Raw genomic sequence first — 20,592 nt, 5'->3', positions numbered from 1 at the left:
TCATCTGTTGTTTCTTCACATTGTCCAGATAGAAGGTCTTCCCCTCCAGCTTCTTCTTCAGAGGCCGTTTGCAGAGAGGCCGTCGCTCTTTTGAGCTCTGCTGCGGCTGCATGGTGCTGGTGGGGCGAACGAGCTTCAAACTCTTCAGCGAAACGAGGGGATCCTCCATCGGGGAAAAAAGAAACACTGATTAAACAGACCTGCTAATGACTGGACAATAGATTAAAAACAAATCAAAAAAAAAGGAAATCCATCAGGGCTTTGGCAAGTTATCCACTTATAAATTTTGCTCAAAGTAACTAGACCCACAACAATTTTGATTTCACTTGGCATTAAGGTGCTGGACATATTTACTTCTGACATATGTACTTCTGTTGTCCATACCAAAATTCTGAGCTTAACATTGGAATATGCAGCAGAAATCAAGAATCATCTGAAGACAGTGTTTTAACAACCATATTACCCAGGGTTCTGTGAGTTTGTGTAAATTGTAGACTCAGATTATTGTTCTTCAGGGAGTATGAGATGAAATTTGTATGCTTGACTGCTGTAATGCATCTGCTTCAAGGTAAAATAAGCTGTGCATTCACAGAGTGTCACTTGGCTGCACAGCAGTATTGAGACATTTTTTCCCATCTTACAATTTTTTTTTTTCTAACTTCAGCTCGTGATCTTTACTATATATCATCCCAAAATGCATTGCGGTGTTTCCACAACTCGTTGATTAAATTATTTGTTGCTTATGTGCTCACGTTGTTACTATTAATCACTAATATCACTTTGCTTCTCAGTCCAGTGCTCACAGTTAAATGGCATTGTGTGTCAGACCACTGGGGCAGGCGTTTCGGATTAACGTCAAATAAATAAATAAACACTGACTTTCCAAATACTTCCCAGCAGGAAAAAGACACTGCAACAATGCTTGAATGATTAATACTGACGAGAGCCCAACGGATAGTGTCACTCTCAAACAGAACTGTCCCGGTACATTAACACTAATCCATTAACCCCTGCTGGTTAGCTTTAGCTATTAGCTGCTCCCCAAACAACAATACCGGAGATTCAAAGAACTCCGAAAAAGTTTGTTTGAATTGTAAACTATTTCCCGACGTTGTTGGGGCCAGACGGTTTAAACAACTGAGCACAAACGCTGCGTACCTGTGCTGGGGAGCTGCGACGAGGACTTTCATGCAGTAAGCTCATTGAAATGTGGAAGAATTGAAGCCGCCGCTCTTTCGAAAACACAGGCGGAGGAGCAAACGTCATTTCCGACGTAATGATGCCTTCAGGTGACATGTTACGTGGTCGTTTTTCCCAGTTCTTTTCTGGTCAGCCAACGTTCTCTGACGTTGTTTGAGTTATTCAGAAAAACAATTCCATAATATCACTTTGAAGCTGACACAAAATAAACATCTTCATTAAAATGTTACTGCCGAGCGTTATTATGTGATATCCTTAGAAGTCGACTATCGTACGCTTTTTTAACGATTTTTTAAGTAAACACTACAATTTCTGACTGTCCTCAAACATAACACTCATAAATCAAGGTCTCTGAAAAAGTTATTAGTTTTCACATTTCCAATTTTTTTCACTTATTTATTGTTATTTTGTATCGTAGGCTTTTCTTCCTTTTATAGTGCTTTTTTTTCTCAGTTTTAAATTACATTTTGTCACTGTCATCCAACCGCACGTGGATTAATACAAAAAAGAACAGAAAAAATAAAATACATTTCTATTAGAAATTCTTTACGTTGATTCAAAACGGAATAGTGGAATAACATGTTGAGGGCAGAATGTTAATTTGTGCTGTTTTTGCCCACCAGAGGGCAGTGTCTGCACATACGACAGCTGTAATGGTCTTCAGTCAGTACAAACAGACACAAGTGAAATGCAAACTTTTTATTTCAAAACATGCACTTTTGTTAATGAAAAGATTTTTTTCCACAAAGTAAAACAGTGGCAGTGCAAAAAACTGACCCGAACAGCATCTCAGACTGAAAGTCTGTAAATCAAGACACATGACAAGTTTTAAATCAGACCTTAAGAACAAAACATCGCTCATTACTTATCGCAAAAAGTGTGTTGAAAATAATACAAGCAGAATAGTAAAAGATTGAAAATCTGAACATTTTCTATATAACCCCTTCTCACCCCCCAAAAAAAATCACAAAATGAAAACATTGTGACATCTACCTGAGTCCCTTAATTTTTTTGTTGTTTCAGAAAGAAATATTTATAATTTTTATGTCTGGGAGATATTTGCATATTGAGAGAGAAAAGCTTTAGTGCCTGAGGGTAATGAACCAAATCACTCAGCCGGCAGGACTGAAACCCTGCTTTCAGTCCACAGTGACGGCCATTTTTATTTCAAAAGGACGCCCAGAACTGTTGAACGCAAAGTCATGTAGATTTCAAATGAAACAGATTAACAACGGTGAACGTAAGGCACTTCAGGAATAAAGCACAGACCTATCTGCACCAGATACAGAAAATCAAAGAACTTCACACAGTTTTTCTTCATTCCAATTCACTGCTGTGAACTTTCACAATTAACTTCTAAAGTTTTTCTCCCAGATGTGGAAAGGCTTCTTCTCAACCAACTTTAAACATGAATTGTAATACTAAAAAAAAAAAAAGAAAAAGAAAAAAAAGAAGCCTTTTTCCTGAAAGGAAACGTGTAAACTGCCATCAATCTGTGTCAACGAGCTGCATTAAGTGTCCACAGGATGCTGTAAATGTGATATAATATCAAAAAAATGATCTGACACTGTTGCTTTGCTGCTGTTCTGCTGTCGGAGACGCCGCATTGTTTAACCTCTAACGGACTCAAATCCACTCGGAGCCTTTGATGACTCCGTACTTGCTGCTGCTGCTGCTGCTGCCTCTGTCTCCGGAGTGTCTGGAGGCCTGCCGGTGTTTGCGCTCGCGGTGAGGGTTGCCGTGGGGGGGGCCGTGATTCTGGCCGTCGGCCTCCGGCTTGCTCTGAGGCCGACCGGCGTCCCCGTGGACCGCCGCGGGGGGATCGCCCGCCTCGGGCCGCCGCAGGTTGTCTTCGTTATTGGAGTACTGCTGCCGCTCCTCCTCGGCGCTGTTGGCGTGGTTCTGCCGGCACGCCATCTTGGCGTTGGTGAGGTCGGTGATGGGCAGCGCTTGGCCGTGGCTCCCCGTGGACACCACCAGGGGTTTGATGGCGATGTTGTAGCCCGGCGGGGCCGACGGCGCGCTCCACGGGAACGGGTAGCCGCCGTACTCCTCTGCGCTCACCCGCGCCTCGCCGAGCGCGCCCTGCGCCCGGGTCAGCCGTACAGCTCCTCGTCGGCGAGCCGCACGTGGCGGGAGCGCAGGATCTCGCAGATGGTGCCGACGCCTAGGTGGAGCATCTCCCAGATGTTGAGCGCCAGACAGAGCAGCGACACCGTGTACATGATGAGCAGGAAGATGGTCTTCTCGGTGGGCCGCGACACGAAGCAGTCCACCTGGTGGGGGCAGGGCTTGGCCGAGCACACGTACCTGGCGGGCACGGCGAACCCGTAGAGCGCGTACTGCCCGCAGAGGAAGGCCACCTCCAGCATGGTGCGCGCCAGCAGCTGGAACGCATAGATGCGCATCAGTCCGTCCTCTCTGATCCGCTGGCGTCCGTCATGGCGGGCCTTGGCTTTCTGTTGTTTATCGCCGCCGTTCCCCTTCGCCGCCGCCCCGCCGTCGCTGTCCACCTCTGCCGTGTCGTAAATCATGGGGTCTTCCTCGTTGTCATCCTCGGCCTCTTCGACGGCCCGGTGCTGCCTCCGGCCTGCCAGGTAGTGCTTCTTCGCTCGGTTTCGTGGAAACCCGCCGCCGTCGGCCTGCTCCTCAGCCCGGGCGATTTTGTTGACGGCGTAGCCCAGGTACATGAGCGACGGCGCGGCCACCAGGATGATCTGGAACACCCAGAAGCGGACGTGCGAGAGCGGCGCGAAGGCGTCGTAGCAGACGTTCTCGCAGCCCGGCTGGCCGCTGTTGCAGACGAACTTGCTTTGCTCGTCGTAGTAGATGGACTCTCCGCCGACGGCCGTCAGCACGATGCGGAACACGATGAGGACGGTCAGCCAGATCTTGCCCACGAACGTGGAGTGGTTGTGGATTTCTTCCAGCAGGCGAGTCAGGAAACTCCAGCTCATGGTAACGGGGGGAAACGACACCGTGGAGCAGCATACACCTCCAGTTAATCCCCTGGGAGAGAGAATAGAAGGGTTTATTTAGACAACAATTCAAAAGAAGACACATTAAATGGAGCAAAATCACACAAATAACAAAGAAACTTAGAAGGAAGTCCTTCACCGTACTATTTTAAACTTTCTGTTGATGTGAAAATGTTTATTTCTGTCCTAGAAAACAGGAGGACTCAGCTAATGGGGTCAAACGGCTCCTTTTGGTGAAACACTTCCATTTAAAGACAAGCAATAATATCAGCTCACAACTCTGGGAAATCACATCACACACATTCCTGAGTGAGTAAAACACGCGCTGAGGGTAGAAGACGGATCATGAATTATTCTGTCATTTTGTGTGTATCTTTGGCTTTATCTCTCTCCCTCCCACACACACACACACACACACACAGAATATGTTCTACAAATAAAGACCCCCACACTTTTCATGGGTTCTTTTTTCGTCTGTGGGCATGGAGGACGGGCTCTCCTGCAGGTTTAGGGCTCAGGAGCGATCTGAGACACACCGTCTTTCCCTCACATGGTTATCAAACAGCGTCTTTCTTCACGACAGCCACACTTTCATCCTCCTCCTTTGAACAGCAGTGCCCTGAACCAGACGTCTAAACAAACCCATGGTGGAATGTGCGACTGTAAATGAGACCGAACGATTTCTTTGCGCCGCACAATATTACTTTGCACAATCGTCCAGACAGTCCATAAACCGGCTATAAATCAGCCGCAAGCGATTAAAACGACACATTTAATCCGTTATCTAAGCGATGGACAGAGCTCACCTTAGAAATCAGTCACGAGGAAGCTTATAACGAGAACTATGTAATGATTTCAAATATTTTAATGTTTATATTCCTGTTAGATGTGCGTTAAGTTAAATGTCAGTGGTTCTGGGATAACGTTCCACTCAGACCAGAGTGGAGCTCGTTGGAAAGCCGAGCGACTGTAAAACACGCCGGCTGTTGCATCATGCTGTACGTCTGCTTCACTGCCAGACTGGAAACACCGTCCTCAGACAAGACGTTCACTTTTAAAAAAATGTTTTCTTTGTTTTTGCTGACTTCTTATGATGCCGGCTCCCTCTTTCCAAACAGCTGGCAGCGTTCATTAGTGCGAGAGCTTCAGGAATTCCTCCGCTGTTAGGGGGTTAAACTACAAAACATTTAATGGTTTCATGAAAAAACGCGCCGCCACAAAGCGAGGAGGACGGTGTGAGGAGTCCACGGCGAAGTCATCCCAGTTCACCGCTGAACCAGACGACCGCGTTTCTCTGCCTCACCGTGAAAAATCACTGTTTAACCTGAAGACACCCATCTGCTCAGAGCTCGCGCTGCAGACGTCTCACGAGAGCATTTTTTTTTTTTCTTTTTATATTTAAAGGTCTAGACTTCTGTGGGGCTCTCTGCCCGTGCGGAGTGTGTGCGTCTGTGTGTAGCTCTCCTGTTCAAACAGCTCCCCAACTGCAGTCTATGTGAGCGCTGGTTTTTCTAAATGCACAACAACACGAACTGTTACAGAAAAAGGAATGCTCTTTATCAGTTTTAACTGATCAGCGAGAGAAGCCTCTGCAACAGAAGATCTCATTGAAAATGGCTTTATGTTGAAATTGTAGTGATTTTTGACAGTAATTGTATTTTTTTTTTGGAAATGTAGACATTTTAAAGTTTAAGTTTAAAGGTCACTATTTCACCAGTCAGGCCCTCTCAAGGTAATATTGGGATGAATGTGACCTTGAACTAAGAAGAGTGACACTCCTGGTTTTGAGTTAAATGTTGAGCGTCAAGTAATTTATTTGTATTTTTGAGATCCACAACTTTACTCATCTGTCAGTGGGAAAAAAATGTGGTGAAAATGATTTAAAAAAAAATCTAAATTCTGTTGCGATAAGTGATTTTACCCCAGAATATCTGGATTTACAGAGTTTTATTTACTCAAAGGAATACACTCTTCCTTATACTACACAGATAAAAATAAGCACCCCATGAAAAACTGCAGAACCTTAATGGGTACTAACCTGTTTATGATCTCCAATGTTCTACTTGACTTTCTGTTTGGAGTACATAACACATGTGGCTAACGCTATTTATGAGAGCACATGTACACGCTAATGCCCTGCTGCATTAAATTTGTCGCACTGAGTCAGTGTGACACAAAATAACAAGTCGACTTCTTAATGTCTGACTCTGAAGACGGAGAAAAAAAGGAAAGAAAAAAATAACCTGTCTGCCTCATTAGGAGTCACGTGCCTTTTAAAACTGCACATCTGGCCTTGTTGTGTAATGCACCACTCGGAGGCCCGGTAGCTCATCTATGACCACCCAAACTCCCGCTGGTGACCGTCCTTCACAGCGCTCGCCATCAGGTCACCCACAATGCGAATCGCTGCTGTAACAGGGGATAAAAGCAGGTTTTTGAGGACGGGAGTTGTCGTTTTTGCTGTTGAGGCTGGGTTTTAATCTTTCGTCAACACATATGTGTCACATGGCTGTAACCGACGCGGTTACAGTCATGTCTTTACGTAAGAAGACGTCTCAGACTCAGACGGGAGCTCACGCTACAGAGCCGTGCCACATCGGCCTGGAGGTGGTCCTGCGGACTTTCTCCAGATGTCTCCCAGCAACCTCCTGCTTCCTACAGGGCCAGTAAAAAAAAAAGCCAGTTTCACACAAGCCCATGTGAGAAGGCTTCAAGCTGTGAATGTAAAGGTTTGCGGTCTCCTTTAAAGCAGCAAATGAGACGCTCCACCCAGAATCTGCGAGAATGAAACACTAACTATTACCTTGAAAGGCAACCGTAAACATTTAGCAGTTTGCTGACAGCGCCTTTTCAAGTATTTTGGGTGGGAGAATTTTCTTGATTAGATACACACTACAAAGTGGAAAGCTGACCTTGAAGGGGAGAAAAAAATGAAGTTGGGGGGATGATGTGCAAGAAAGGCTCCAGTCAGACCGCACTGACAGGCTGCGAGGCTGTGTTCACACTTGTGCTGCAGGTCACGAGTTCAAACCAAAAAAGTGACAAAAATAGCAGTAAATTATTTAAAAACTACCTTTTAGTCCTTTTGCAGAGACAAGGCAGATTGGATTTTGTGCTTTGGTTAATGCACGTTTGGTATATACACACACACACACACACACACACACACACACACACACACATATATATATATATATATATATGCAGAAGCCAAACAGCACAGTCTTGGATTTATGCTATTTAAATCGTGGAGTTTGTTGGAGGGAGGCTATGTCCTGATCAAACGCTGCGGTATGAGTCTTCGACGGCAGCATCAGTCAACTGTTCGGCTGCAGTTAGTGCCGGAGACACGCATTCAGCCACATCTGCACTTCTATCAATCAATCAGCCACGACGAATAGAGTTAGAGGGACAGGTTCTTTAAAGAACCGGAACGTCACGGCAAACAAATGAAGCAAAATACACAATCTAGGGATAAGACATGAAATTAAGTTTAAAGTCTACAGAGGAAAGCCGCGGAGAGCCAGTTGACAAAATGCTTCTCAGCACGAGGCAGGAGGAGGATCTCTGCTGCATAATCTTATCAAACGAGGCAAACAGTAAATCACGATGCACGTGTGCTCTAAGCAATTAGCATAAACCGTTCCCAGTGTTCTCTGTGCGTCGGGTAAGTAGATCTTTCTTTTTCTTTTTCTTTTGTGAGAACAACTTTAATAGATGGGGCCCAAAGTGTTACACTAAATAATAAAAAAATATTCCCAGAATGAAACTCCCACCCCAGCCCCATAAAAACACTCAAACCCACACAAAGACGCTAACATAGGCATGTGTGTGATTGTACGTTCACACATACACACACGCAGGAAAACACTATCTTAACCTTCATGCTATTTCTATAAAGAGTCACTGCAGCGGCAGAGAACGCCTTCCGGTCCTTAATGAGTCCTCAGAAATTTCACAGATCTTTTCATAAAGCATAAAAATCAGTGGAAAAATAAAATTATATGAGAGATACAACAAAACTGCTTTTTGCTCTGTCAGTTTAACACAACTTTTACTTCTGTAAAACTTCAAACAATAATAAGGAGAATTCAGAGCAACAGAAAAGCTACAGGCAGGTTTCTGAAGGCAAATCTAACGAGCACTGAACAAAACAAGACAACAGCCAGCGGAGGGAATCAAACAGCAGCAGAAACCGTCATAACTATGTTTTCTGCCTTGTCAAAGCTCCATGATGATAACTGTCTTTCGGGGGTCAACACGGCGGACCGCGAATGTTTGATTTGGGACAAATCTCCAGCCGGATGCTTTTCCTCAGTGGGATTCGGGGGGGCGTTGTGGATTCAAACCCCCACTTTCCGTTCACATGCTTGCTGCTCTAACCTCTGGGCCACCGCCGGCTCTCCAACTTCAACTAACGAAATGATGAACAACATCCTGAGAGCCGGCGCCGAAGCTTCACATTCAGCGCTTCTTGTTACTGTGAGACAGGCTGTCCCCGGGGGATTTTCAGTTAACTGTGGAGGCCATCGAACATGTCAAAACACACAGGACGGCGCGACGTATACACTCAATCTGATCCTGACACAAGCCTGGAGCAAAGGCAGCAGAGACTCCCATCACAAAGTCAATACAAGTACACTACAACTGCTTCAACTGGCCCTTACATAATCATTCTAAGTAGCTTTCTTCATACTCTTTACAAATTTTAATCCTGAATTTCCTGCACTTTGTTACAGTTTGCTCAGGAAAGAGGCCATGTATGGTTATTTCCTCATTTTTCTGTGCTTCTTTAACACTTGGAGATACCAAACACATACAGTATGAGTTCATTTATGCGTTTCAGAACAGGCACAATGCACATCAGACCACATATTGAAACAATCAGTGATCGGTTTTTACCTCTGCTTGTTGTCTCTTTCCTTCCTCTCCTGCTTGAGTTGTCACTGAGGCCACACAGAGAATTCAATCTCCATCTGCCTGAAAACTACAAGCAGGAAGCAAAACGCAACGGTGAAGTGACGGCTTTCGGAAGATGAGGGAATACACATGAAAGAGAAGTTTTTAATCATATTTAAAACAGTTGAACTATTTATGGGCTGAAATAACAAAACCTTTCATGGAAAAGCTAAAGATGACGCTCCATTTTAACATAAATGTCAGCTTTTGTACGGTGCGCTGGCAAAAAAAGTTGGTTCCTCTCCTCTTGAGCCAACAGGATATGGAAAAAGATTTAGAATACTGATTCATCTGACAATCATCTGTTTTGCATCAGTCCATTTTCGATCATTTTTTAAAGGAAGGATTGAATGAGAAGAAAGCGATGTGTTTTGGACTTCTCCAAGTGTTCCTGAGCCTCTGCAGTGTGTTTTCTGCACTGAATGAAGCCAATCTTTAATGCAGTTAAACACAAAATCACCAGGATCAAGCACTGACCTCCAGCCTTCTCACTAAACCATCTGATGACATTCTGGACTGCGGATGACTGGATCTAACAAATTACCTTGACTTGAATATGGAAGATAGGTGAAACTTTAATCCTATAAAATAATCTCCTTATAACCATTTCGTGAAACAATTAACACAAATGATCACAAAATGTTTTTTACTTTTTCTGTCCTATTTCTGAACTGTTTATCAAAACACATGAGGCTTTATTGTGAATAAATGTGTGATGTTGTGTAAACCATTAATGCCTTCTTTAATGTAATTTTACGTTAATTATTAAATTTTGATATTTAGTTTATGAAAATACTGTACTTCAAACATACTTTGGAACGGTTAAGATAAATTGTGACATATTTCACTTTGTTAAGTGAAAAGATTGTGTAAAATAGTTAGAAATTTTGACAAAAGTAAAGTCTTTAATTGGCTAAAAGCTTCAGATGCTAATGCTAAGCTAATCAATAACGGGAATAATCATGGTGATAATAGTAACATGTTAAAAGCCCCAACTTGAACACATCTATTAAAAAAGTCATAATTGTTCAATAAGACTACAATAAAAACTTTTTTGAGTATTATTTAAGTATATTTAATTTACTTAAAGTAAAAATTAATGACTAGCCTTGCTAGCTCCCAATGCTAAGCCTGACAGTTTCCTGAAAACTAGCCTAAATTATCATTAAAAAAGGGATAATTTAATAAGCTCACAGCTTAGACATTTTGTATGTTTCTGAGTTTTAAAGGTGTTTATGGAGTGATGCGTGAGGCTGCTCACCTCTCAGGAGCTCACAGCAGGTCCACCTTCAGACTCCATCCAGCAAACAGAAACAGTCCTGAGGAGGGAAACAAGCAGTCCGCATCCAAAACCCCGAACCGCACGAAAAACCTGGAAACATCCAACTTTCTGCAGGGTCAAGCTGTCTTTCTGTGAAATGCAAAAATAGCTCTTTCCTGCTGGACTGCTCTGAGAGGAGGAGGAGGAAAAATGACTGGAGCAAGATGAGGAGGAGTTAGAGAGAGGAGGAGGAGGAGGAGGAGGAGGAGGACATAATAAGCCAAGCATCCTCCAACATGCTTCCTTCTTGCTTCCACTATTGACATTCAGTTTAACAACCCAGGCTCTGTTTTTCCATCCTTAAAGACAGACAAAAAGACTTTTTTCTCTCTGGATCAGTGGTGTCAAACATAAGGATCGAGCGCCAAAACCGGGTCCAGTTCGGTTTGACAAATCACCAAATAGTAAAACATTACAAAGAAAGCAATGACTTTTTTTTTTCATTAAATTTGTAAGAGTAGGGAACACAACAAAACACTGAGACCTGAGCTGATATTCTATCAGTATCAGATAACTCGCTGTAAGTAACTAATATTAGACCCGTGTGCACAACAAGGGTTTCGAGTCAAAAGACGAAACTTTCACTGCGTTTTGGGCATTCCCTTTACAAGAAAAGGGTATTTGGAGCCACTGAAAATGCAATTTTTTTAACAAGGTGGAAACAACAATGCGTAACAGGATAAAAACATAACGTGAATAGGCTTGGGTCCGTCTTCAGGTAGAGAAGCTGCTACTCTGGGCATGTCGTTAATAGTTCTCCTGCACAACAACAACGGCGGTCTCCAGAGTGTTCTGTCTCTCTCATGTAGTAGCAATCCAACTTCATCATCTGTCCATACTAATGTCCGTGTTCTCTCACTGTTCATGTCTATAGCGTATTGTCCTCTGTACGCATGTGTGTGGCTTTATTACTAAAACAAACAGCATCCAACGGTGGCCTGACATGAAAACTACATCATTTTTACATTTCCTGACGTTACTGCAAAAACAGACACTTTTCAAAATGTTGCCAGTGAAATATTTTCATTGTATTATGTTGAGATTTGGAGTGATTTTCTGATTTTCTTAGAATATAAAGATTTTCATCATGTGTACTCTGAGATCCAACAATACAAAAACTTTAAGTCTTCAATTTGAAAGGTTAGAATTTTTACTTGTCTGACTCACTCAAGAGGAAATTGAGGTGAAGTATCCTTGAATTATAATGTATTAGACGCCCCTGCTCTATGTATTGTATATATTCCCCTTGCAACAATCAATAATTAACTAATTTCCCAATTATGTAATAAATCAAAAATTCTTTTACAACAATTACTGAGAGTCTGCTTAGTGAATGAGTATGATGATTGTGCACAAAACAAGGTTTTATTTCCAAGAAATGTGGTCTTATCTAAGTGGTATAGCATCATTGGGTGCAGTTATTATGTTTTCAAAGTTTTTTGGCTTCAGTCTTGTATCATTTTCTTCTCTTATCTTGTCTTTTTTAATCCACTTAGTTCAGTTTGTGTCTGTTTCGGGTGCTTTACCTCTTATTCTCCTCTGCATCCCTGTTTGTTTGTGCATTGTTTTGCATCTTATTTCAGCACCGTCCGCAATGTTCTTTCAACCTGCAACCAGACGCTAACAATCAAGAACACAAGGACAAAAGTGATGTCTCACAGATATGTTCAGATGAGACGAAAGACTGATTGACTGAATCTATTTATTAGAATAGAGAATGAAATATATAATATAGTGTACATCAATATTCATGGATAATACAATAAAGTCAAACAGTTTGTTCATGTGTGAGTTACTGCGATGGCTACTAAGTGTGGTGTGTGTGTGTGTGTGTGGTGTGTGTGTGGTGTGTGTGTGTGTGTGTGGTGTGTGTGTGTGTGTGTGGTGTGTGTGTGTGTTTACATATCTTTTACCTCTCCTGGCTTGTGTACCTGTCATTTTGTGCCTTTGTTTGTCTCGTTTTATTAGTTGTGTTTTACTGGTGTGTATCCGATGAGCTCATGTCTCTCATGTTTGCTCTTTGGTTGAAGTGTTTTCTCCCTAAACCTGATTGTCTGTCCCTCAGCATGCGATTTTAAATCTTCCTATGGTCGTTTTTTTCTGTTCTTTCCCCTTTTTTCTCTCTGTTTTATGCTCCTTTGGTGTCTTTTTTTGGCGTCTTGAGCATTAGTATTAGTTCATCAAAAGCTTACTGGGCTTTTCTTTCCACGTAGAAGGACTTTATCATGAGTTAGGACTTTATTAAAGGGCAAAGACAAGTGTTTTAGACACATACGGTGTATTTACAGAACCACTGTGAGACTAAACAGACGCAGACTGGTTGTTTCATCTCTTTCCATCATGCTGTGGAGACAAGGGGATTTCTTGCTTCGCACTATCACACAATACTCTCAACAAGCTGCCTCAAAGAGACGCTTCATACATTTCACAGGGTTTGTTCACTTAAAAAAAAAAGATTATGTCATCTGTTGCTCTGACGGGAGCTTAGCTGTGATGATAAGATCAGAGTGTTTGCAGGATGGTGCCAAGTTTGAACAGCGGGAGAAGTTGAGGTTTAATGAAGTGAAGCTGCTTCATGAGAATTACAGGACGTTAAAACACAGAGGCACACATGTTGAGGCAAAACACTATCTTTATTGAAGACGTAGTCCAGGGACGCACTGATCAGCGGCTGCATGACGGTGCAGTGGTTAGCTCACTCCCCTCACAGTGAGAAAGTCCCCGGTTTGAGTTCCTGATCTCCCATGTGAATGTTGCATGTTTTCTGCTTATCTATTGAAAAACCGTGGATACAAAAACAAGGATTAACACAAAAAGAAAGTCAGGACTTTGATTTAAAAATGAGACTTCACCTTCGATTAGTTTGGATTCAAGAAGTTTCTGGCTGTTTTGTTTGGTTCTCGTCAGTTTTTCCTCAAACGGACACACTGTCAGTAGATAAATTCTGAATTAATAAAGGACTTTCTTTGTGCAGAGAATCTTATTTTTGATATGTTTCAACATGAAGGACGTGCCAGCACAACTGAAGCATTGTTCTCTATTCAGCTGCTGGTGCAGAAGAGACGGAATCTCTGAATTATCAGTTTGTCTCTAGGATGTTGCAGGAACGCTTCTTCTCCATCCTGCTGTTTTCCCCCTTTGGGGGGGCACAGCTCGAAGCTATCAGCCTGACTTCTGGCCGGCACTGTGTTCTTCAACTATCACCAGAAGAATCGAAGGCAGAGGAGCGGAGCGGTGGAAACACTTACGTCCCTAATCAGCCTGATAGCGTTTTGGCATAGGGAGCCCAGAGTGACCTCCGACAAGCCTCCAGTCCCTTAACCGTGTTATCTTCCACCTCGGGGGGAGTAATTGAATGGAGCAGAATCAATGAGGTTATCCATAAAAGCAATCATCGGACAGCACAGCCTGTCTGAGGAGTGTTTTCTGTTATTGGTGTGTGTCCTGCGTCAGCTGGCGTGTGGATATCGACAGGGAGGTAGAGAAGGCAATCTGTCACCATTCTCCACAGGATGATGCTGATTGGGTTTTTATATATTCACTTACCTGCAGAGGTCGTTCGAACTTGGAACTCGGCAACAAGTCAGCCGAGGAAGAGGCGGCTCGTTCCTCGGCAATGTCAGACTAAAGTGTTTCCTCAATTGGGAGATCGATCCTGGCAGGATGGTCTGCGCTGCGGCTTCAGATACCACGAGGGGAGATGAGGGGGAACAGTGAGCAGCGAAAACAGAACGAGCGCTGGCTCGGAGTTTTCCCTATAGTCAGCTTTTTGTTGTGTCGTTAGCATTAAGGACGCTGGACTGACAACGGGAGATACATCGGTAGACAAGAACAATGACAGAGTGGGCCCGGGGCCGGCGTGACAGAAGGCATCAGAGGGACAGGATCAGACGTGGACGGAGGACGGCGCTGAAGAGACTGGGTGTGAGGAAACAGAGAGATCACATGAGGAGATTTCGTCTTTATTTTCACCGGGACAGAGATGATAATTGCAAATACAAAGCTGTAGAAATCCATATGTGTTTAAATTCAACACATGACTTGGTTAAAGCTCTTGAAGCACCGAGCCTCACGTGTCGTCTGCAGGACTGCGGCCTGCAGCCTCTCTGCCGTTCAGTTTGGTGAATGACTCTGAACACCGACGCCATGCCACAGAACTCTCACTCTCATGCTGCCGGTGTGCAGGAGATGCCAGTTGTCTGCACTGACTGGGAGGATGTGGGAACTGGACAAACTTTACAGCAACTTGGAGGTCGTTTGGGAACTCTGCAGGTGGAGAATCGACGACTTGGCGCCATCTTGTGGTGAAAATCTAAACTGATTTATTAAAACATTGTCAAATGAATTAATTCTCAGACAGAATCTCGGATGAGTGGAGGAGAGACAAGAATCAGGAACAATTTGACATTCATCGACTTGCTCAAGGACACTTCAGCATGAGGACAGATAAGAAACTGAACCTGCAACTTTACTTTGTGCTAAAAATTTGCCAGAAATAGAAAATGCAAAACAAAGGTTGCCGCTTGTTCAGCTTTGACTAGAAATGGTTTTACATATTCTTACTGTTTATTCAAATGCCGCAAAACATTTTCTCTCATTTCCATTTCTGCCATTGTGCCCGGGGGACAATCCAGGCCTTGTCCTCCGCCTCCACTCCTCTCTCGTCTCACGCTGCCCTTCTGTCCTCGCTCCGTCCTCCAGCCTCCTGGAGTTCAGACGACTCCTCTGATTTCAGCTCTCGTTCCTCCTCTGCTGCTAAAACCAACATGTCGTCTACTCTGAGGAGGAAAATAATCATTTTTTTCATTTTCTTTTCACGTTTTAGATATTTTAACCACATTCAGTACATTGAAACACGGGGTGCTTATCTTAAAGGTACCATAAAAAACATCAAATAACGTTCTTTCCCCTGCCCTCTGGAGGATCACGTCTGGAAATTTGTCCGGAGATAGCATCACAAGTTAAAAAGCACATAACACACATGTTGTCTGATAATGGCTTTATATTCCTGTTACCATGATGCATGACACTTTTGATTACACACACATATTTCCAGTGTACAGTACAGCAAACCACCGAAATGTAAATTCCAAACAGCACGTCATTAAATTTCTCTGTTGTTGCATGTTTCAAAAGTTTAATGAAGAAAAAAAACAAAACAGTTTGATGATTTAGGGTCAAGTTACATCCCTGAAAATGTCTTTCTTCCTTTTAAACCTCTTATTTATACAAAAGAAACATTTATTATTGCACAAAACCCCAAAGACGTGTACGTCGACTGTATCGCACAAAGAAAAGCTCACAGAGTTTCAGTCTCATAATCACGAAGCATTAAGGGATTAGGTCTTGATCTTGAAGAATTTCAGGGTCATGCTTCGGCTGCTTCTAAACATCTATATGATGCTTTATTCCATCACAAATGAAACATTTTCTTCTCAGAGAAGGAAAAAAATGACAGTGAATGTGCAAATAAACGTATTCGATAAGCACTGAGGATGCTATCAGTCGCCGTTGTCTCTGCTCGGCTGCCTCTCTGTTCCCTGAGAAATGAAAACACTGGTCTGAAGGAAGTTTCGAGCAGGTTTACAGCATTATGTGTTAAGGCCAGACCCATAATGAACTGCCTCGCCCTTTCACTGCTTTGGATCAGCACCCACACTGTTGCATCGCTGTTTGTTTCTCGGTTTCTCAAAGACGCACACAGATTCAGTTCAGTACAGATATTCAGAATACTAATGAATGCCATATACATGCAGCTCACCTCTGAAAAGACTGGTATTACTATATGGTTATTTGAATTTAGAGAAACGCTCTGCCGATGGAGTAAATCTGCTAAAGCAGAGCGTAGCTACAAGGACGCCGGCGACACAACGACTGCGTTAATTTGACGTTAACACTGAGATGACGGTTCAGCAGTCATCCTTGTAGATCTGCTTCACCCTCTTTGTTATTGATTCCACGAGGCAGAATGAGGTTACAGTCATGACGAAGCAGTGGAAAACCTCTTCCTAACTTACTGGAAACACTCACTCCGAGCTTCAGCGGTTTCTAAACACAGCAAGCAGACGTGGACGGTTCATTGTTTCGGGGAACACAGCTCTGGGGGGGGGGAGGAAAGCGTATGGCTGTGGCGTCCCTGTCGGACCTCATGCTGGTGTAGGTTTCTCTCGTAAAGTCAAGCAGTGGATTAGGTATCGGTGTTGGGTGGTGAGGAGCGTGCCGGCCCCTGTCCCCGCCTGACACGACACGTGTGGCCTTTTGTTCCAGACGGCACCGTAACACCTGATCCCACCCCCGTGTCCGCCGCCGCGACATTTGATGCAGCGGGAGAGGAGCCCGTCGACACCGAGACCCCCTGAGGACGGGTCACTTTGGTTAAGGTGTTCTTCAAAATGTTCTTTCAAAGAGTTGAGATTGAAGCTGAAGTTACATTTTGAAATCCGGCATTTTGGGAATAATCTTGTGTTAAGGGAAAACTCTTCACTTGTCCATATCTGCAGTTTCATCTGAGAAAATTCATGGAGAGGCACTAAAGAACACCTAATATCATGTTATGTCACATTTACGTCATTAAAATACATTTTAAAGTGAAATGCTTCACATTCTAGCTCCAGAAATATATTTTCATTCATTAACTCGCAATTTCAACAAGAAAGTCGTAGAGATGTTTCCATAATGTAGAACTATTGCTCGGCTGAAGTGAGGTGAGTCCTGCTTCTCGCGACCCTTTGACCCTCATCTCTCCTCCATGATTTTCTTCAGACAGTCCACGATGTCCTCGCCGCTGACCCAGGGGGCGATGTTCCCCTTGAACTGCTGCATCTGCGGCAGCAGCCTGTGCATGGGGAAGCCCCTCCTGGGGAAGGCGGTGTCGCGGGGCCCCAGGGCCAGCGAGGGGCAGACGTCGTTGGCCCCGTCGCCGACGTAGAACACCCTCTGGAAGGGCGCCCCCCCGCGCTCCGCCTGCCGGCTCGACAGGTACTCCCGCAGGACGGCCTGCTTGCACATGTTGTCCGGGCAGCGGGGGCAGGAGTGCGAGTGGAAGGGCAGCAGCACCAGCCGGCCGCTCTCGTCGAAGCTGGCCGGGTTGGTGAAGATCTTGGTGAAGAGCTGCCGCACGCCGGCGTGCTCCAGCCACGACTCGATGAAGTACGTGTTGGCGTCGGAGAGCACCACCAGCTCGAAGTCGCGCTGGTGGCTGCGCAGGTACTGGAAGAGGCGCAGGAGGCCCGGGTTGGGCGGGATGCGCTCCACCGAGGCGTGGATGGAGGCCCTGGACACGCCCTGCTCCGCCATGTAGGCCAGCACCTTCTGCATGAACTCGTTGTAGTGGCCCTCGCGGTAGCTGTCCGCGCAGCCAGGCGGGCAGCTGCTGGCCCGGCAGCGCGCAGCACGGCGTCGTCGCTGCTCTCGCAGATGATGGTCTCGTCGAAGTCGAACAGCACCAGGAAGCGCTGCTCCGGCGCGGCGGCGCGGGAACGGCCGGACGGCGCCGCCATCTTGGTCTCTGTGGAAAAAAAAAAAGAAAAAACAGGGTCAAATGATTCAATTAGAGAAGGATCTTTGTTATCAAGTGCAACAATTAGTCTAAATATAAGAATTAAACAACAGGAGGTCCATAAAGAAAGATGCTAATTAATCCAGTGTTATCAGCGCAGCATCAGACAAAGGCTGGCTCTGAGAGAATGTTCTTAATCACGGCCCGAGTGGACGGGAAGCATGTGTTTACACCAGGAACGGAAGCGGAGAGAGCTTTAACCAAACAACAGGAAAATATAAACAATATCGCCATTACAGCATGGTCCTTTAACTGCAAAATACATTGAAGTCTCACCTCTGGAGTTTCCAAATTGCTGCCTTACCATTTGCCTGATTCTTTTTTGAGAACTTTAGTTCCTAAACGTCTCATCTGGAAACGCTGCCAGCTGTGTGTTTACATATCTGATGTGTCTGGAGGCATGCCGCAACTTGAGTGAAGGCAGAGGAACATAAAGCTAATCTGATCAGGAAGTGTGCTGAAACTCTTTAAATCAGTTCTCCTCAGAGGGATATTTATAATTCTGCTACAGATGGAATAAAAAAACGAGTGAAATAATGTTCTGCATCTTTATGTCAAATGAGCTAAAGAATGTTGAAACTCATAATAAATAAGATCAAAAAAGGAGGTTACAGAGACACAACAGCTGGAAACAGCTGAAAAACAACACAATAAACAGGGACAGCATGTTTAAGCCATCTAATAGGCAGAAACTGTGCTAACATTTACTAAACGTGCTGTTACAGAGACTAAATTTCACTCAATTTTAAGTAACAGTGTTGCCAATAAAGTCTTAAATTTTTTAACCTCATTATTGTATAATAATACAGTAATACAGTATTATCAACAGTGGTCAGCAAATTATCTTTACCAGTACAGATCTACTGCACATTTGAATAAGAAGTAGTATACCTTAATCAATAATAAGTGGTTTAACATCAATGCAACAGTTTTAAAATGAAGTAGGTCACCCTGGGTTGAGTCTCCTTAGGTTTAAAGACACCAATTAAAAAAACAAACAAACAATTAAATGTGCAAAAAACTGTTTAAAATATAATTTAACAAGAGTAATTTCATGGAAATTTGTTTTGTCAATAATTACATCTATAACTACATAATTTGCATCTCCTGAAGAAACTGTAAACCGAGCTCTACACATAATTTCAGACGCCAACCACAGAGTAATGACAAGCTAAAAAACCTTTCACATAAAAATACACCGTGATAAAGATGACATAATAAAGAGACGGATTAACGCACCACGTCCTGTTTAAGATTAAGAATTAAATAGGTCATGTGCTTTAATCCCAGTGTTTGATTCAGACTTCTAGTGCAACCTGAGTAACAGTGAAAATGTGAACTGAGAAATAATAAACCCTCCATCAACATCAACGACACGGCGGAGTCAAAAATAATCCGTGTTTCGGTAATCTGAAGCGGTGACAGCAGCGACCTTCACGTCCTGTAATCTACAGTCTGCCGCAGCACCAGGCCACATTATTAATAGTGCATATTTACACAGTAAGCTGTCTAATTTTAACCCGGGCGCGCTATTCCTGCAGAGGACCGGCGGCTCCGAGCCATCGCGGCAGGCATTAGTCACCGGGATGTGTGTGTCTCTGTGTGTGTGTGTGTGAAAATGCATGTTGAGAATAGCAGCAGAGGCCTTACCGCCGGTGGGTTCGGTGCCCGGGTCCAGCTCCGGGTCCAGCTCCAGCTCCAGCTCCGGCAGCATCCCACACTGACGCGCTCGCTCCGCTCCGGTGCGTAAAAGAGGAGAGTCCCGCAGGCGCGCGCAGGGCTTCCCTCTTTAAAAGGACGCTCGGTCAAGTCACAGTCTGCAATCCCGGCACACACGGCCGCCGCTTTTCAAAATCAAAGCCCCCATTTGTGCGCGGCGGCTTCCCGGTAATCAGCCGGGGAGATAATGCAATCAGCGGAGGAGGAGACGCTGCGGCGCGGCCGCTGCTCACGTGCTGACGGACGGACTGAGGAAGGATGCAAATGAAACGGCTGTTTAATCACATCTAATCAAGAATGTGTGAAAAACAGATCCACTGGATTTAATCTGAAATGTTCAAGGTGCATTTTGAGAATAGAATAGACACAGGCATAATCTTGACTGTGTTGTTTAAACACCAAATACATTGATTGGTGCAGCATTATATGATTATGTACATTCAGTTCATTTGCCTTTCATTAAATTAACCTTTCCATCTAGTTAGTTCAGTCAAATGGATTATTTACACTTACTCCATAAAGGTGAAACACTTTAAATTACCAAAATTCAACCTTGTTGAATGAACTAATATGGGTTCCATCTGATTAATTTGTTTTGGTCTTGTTAAATGAATTAATTTTGTTTTTATCCTTTATGCCAATATTACTTCAAGGCACTTCCATGATAAGAAAAAGGCCAAATGCATTAATATTTGTTTTTATTTCATTTGACCACAATAGTCAAGAAGTCTGCAAACAGACAAAGAACATCAAATTACGAAATAAAATGAGTGTCCAGTGCTTGAAGATCAGAAGTAGCGCTTTGCACCAATAGTGTTGTAAATTGCATCTTGTGAGGTTTTTAAACATTTAAAACA

General features: G+C 43.8%; 2 pseudogenes; both read right to left on the bottom strand.

The window, feature by feature from the left end:
* Positions 1-2,826: 2,826 nt before the first annotated feature.
* Positions 2,827-4,157, bottom strand: LOC115393239 (gap junction gamma-1 protein-like; annotated as a pseudogene).
* Positions 4,158-17,068: 12,911 nt separating this feature from the next.
* Positions 17,069-19,729, bottom strand: LOC115393394 (probable phosphatase phospho1; annotated as a pseudogene).
* Between the last annotated feature and the right edge of the window lie 863 nt (positions 19,730-20,592).

Source organism: Salarias fasciatus, chromosome 8 (assembly GCF_902148845.1).
Source record: "Salarias fasciatus chromosome 8, fSalaFa1.1, whole genome shotgun sequence".
Taxonomy (NCBI): Eukaryota; Metazoa; Chordata; class Actinopteri; order Blenniiformes; family Blenniidae; genus Salarias; species Salarias fasciatus.
Note: the sequence above shows the minus strand (reverse complement) of the source record. Positions and strands in the feature narration are given on the sequence as shown.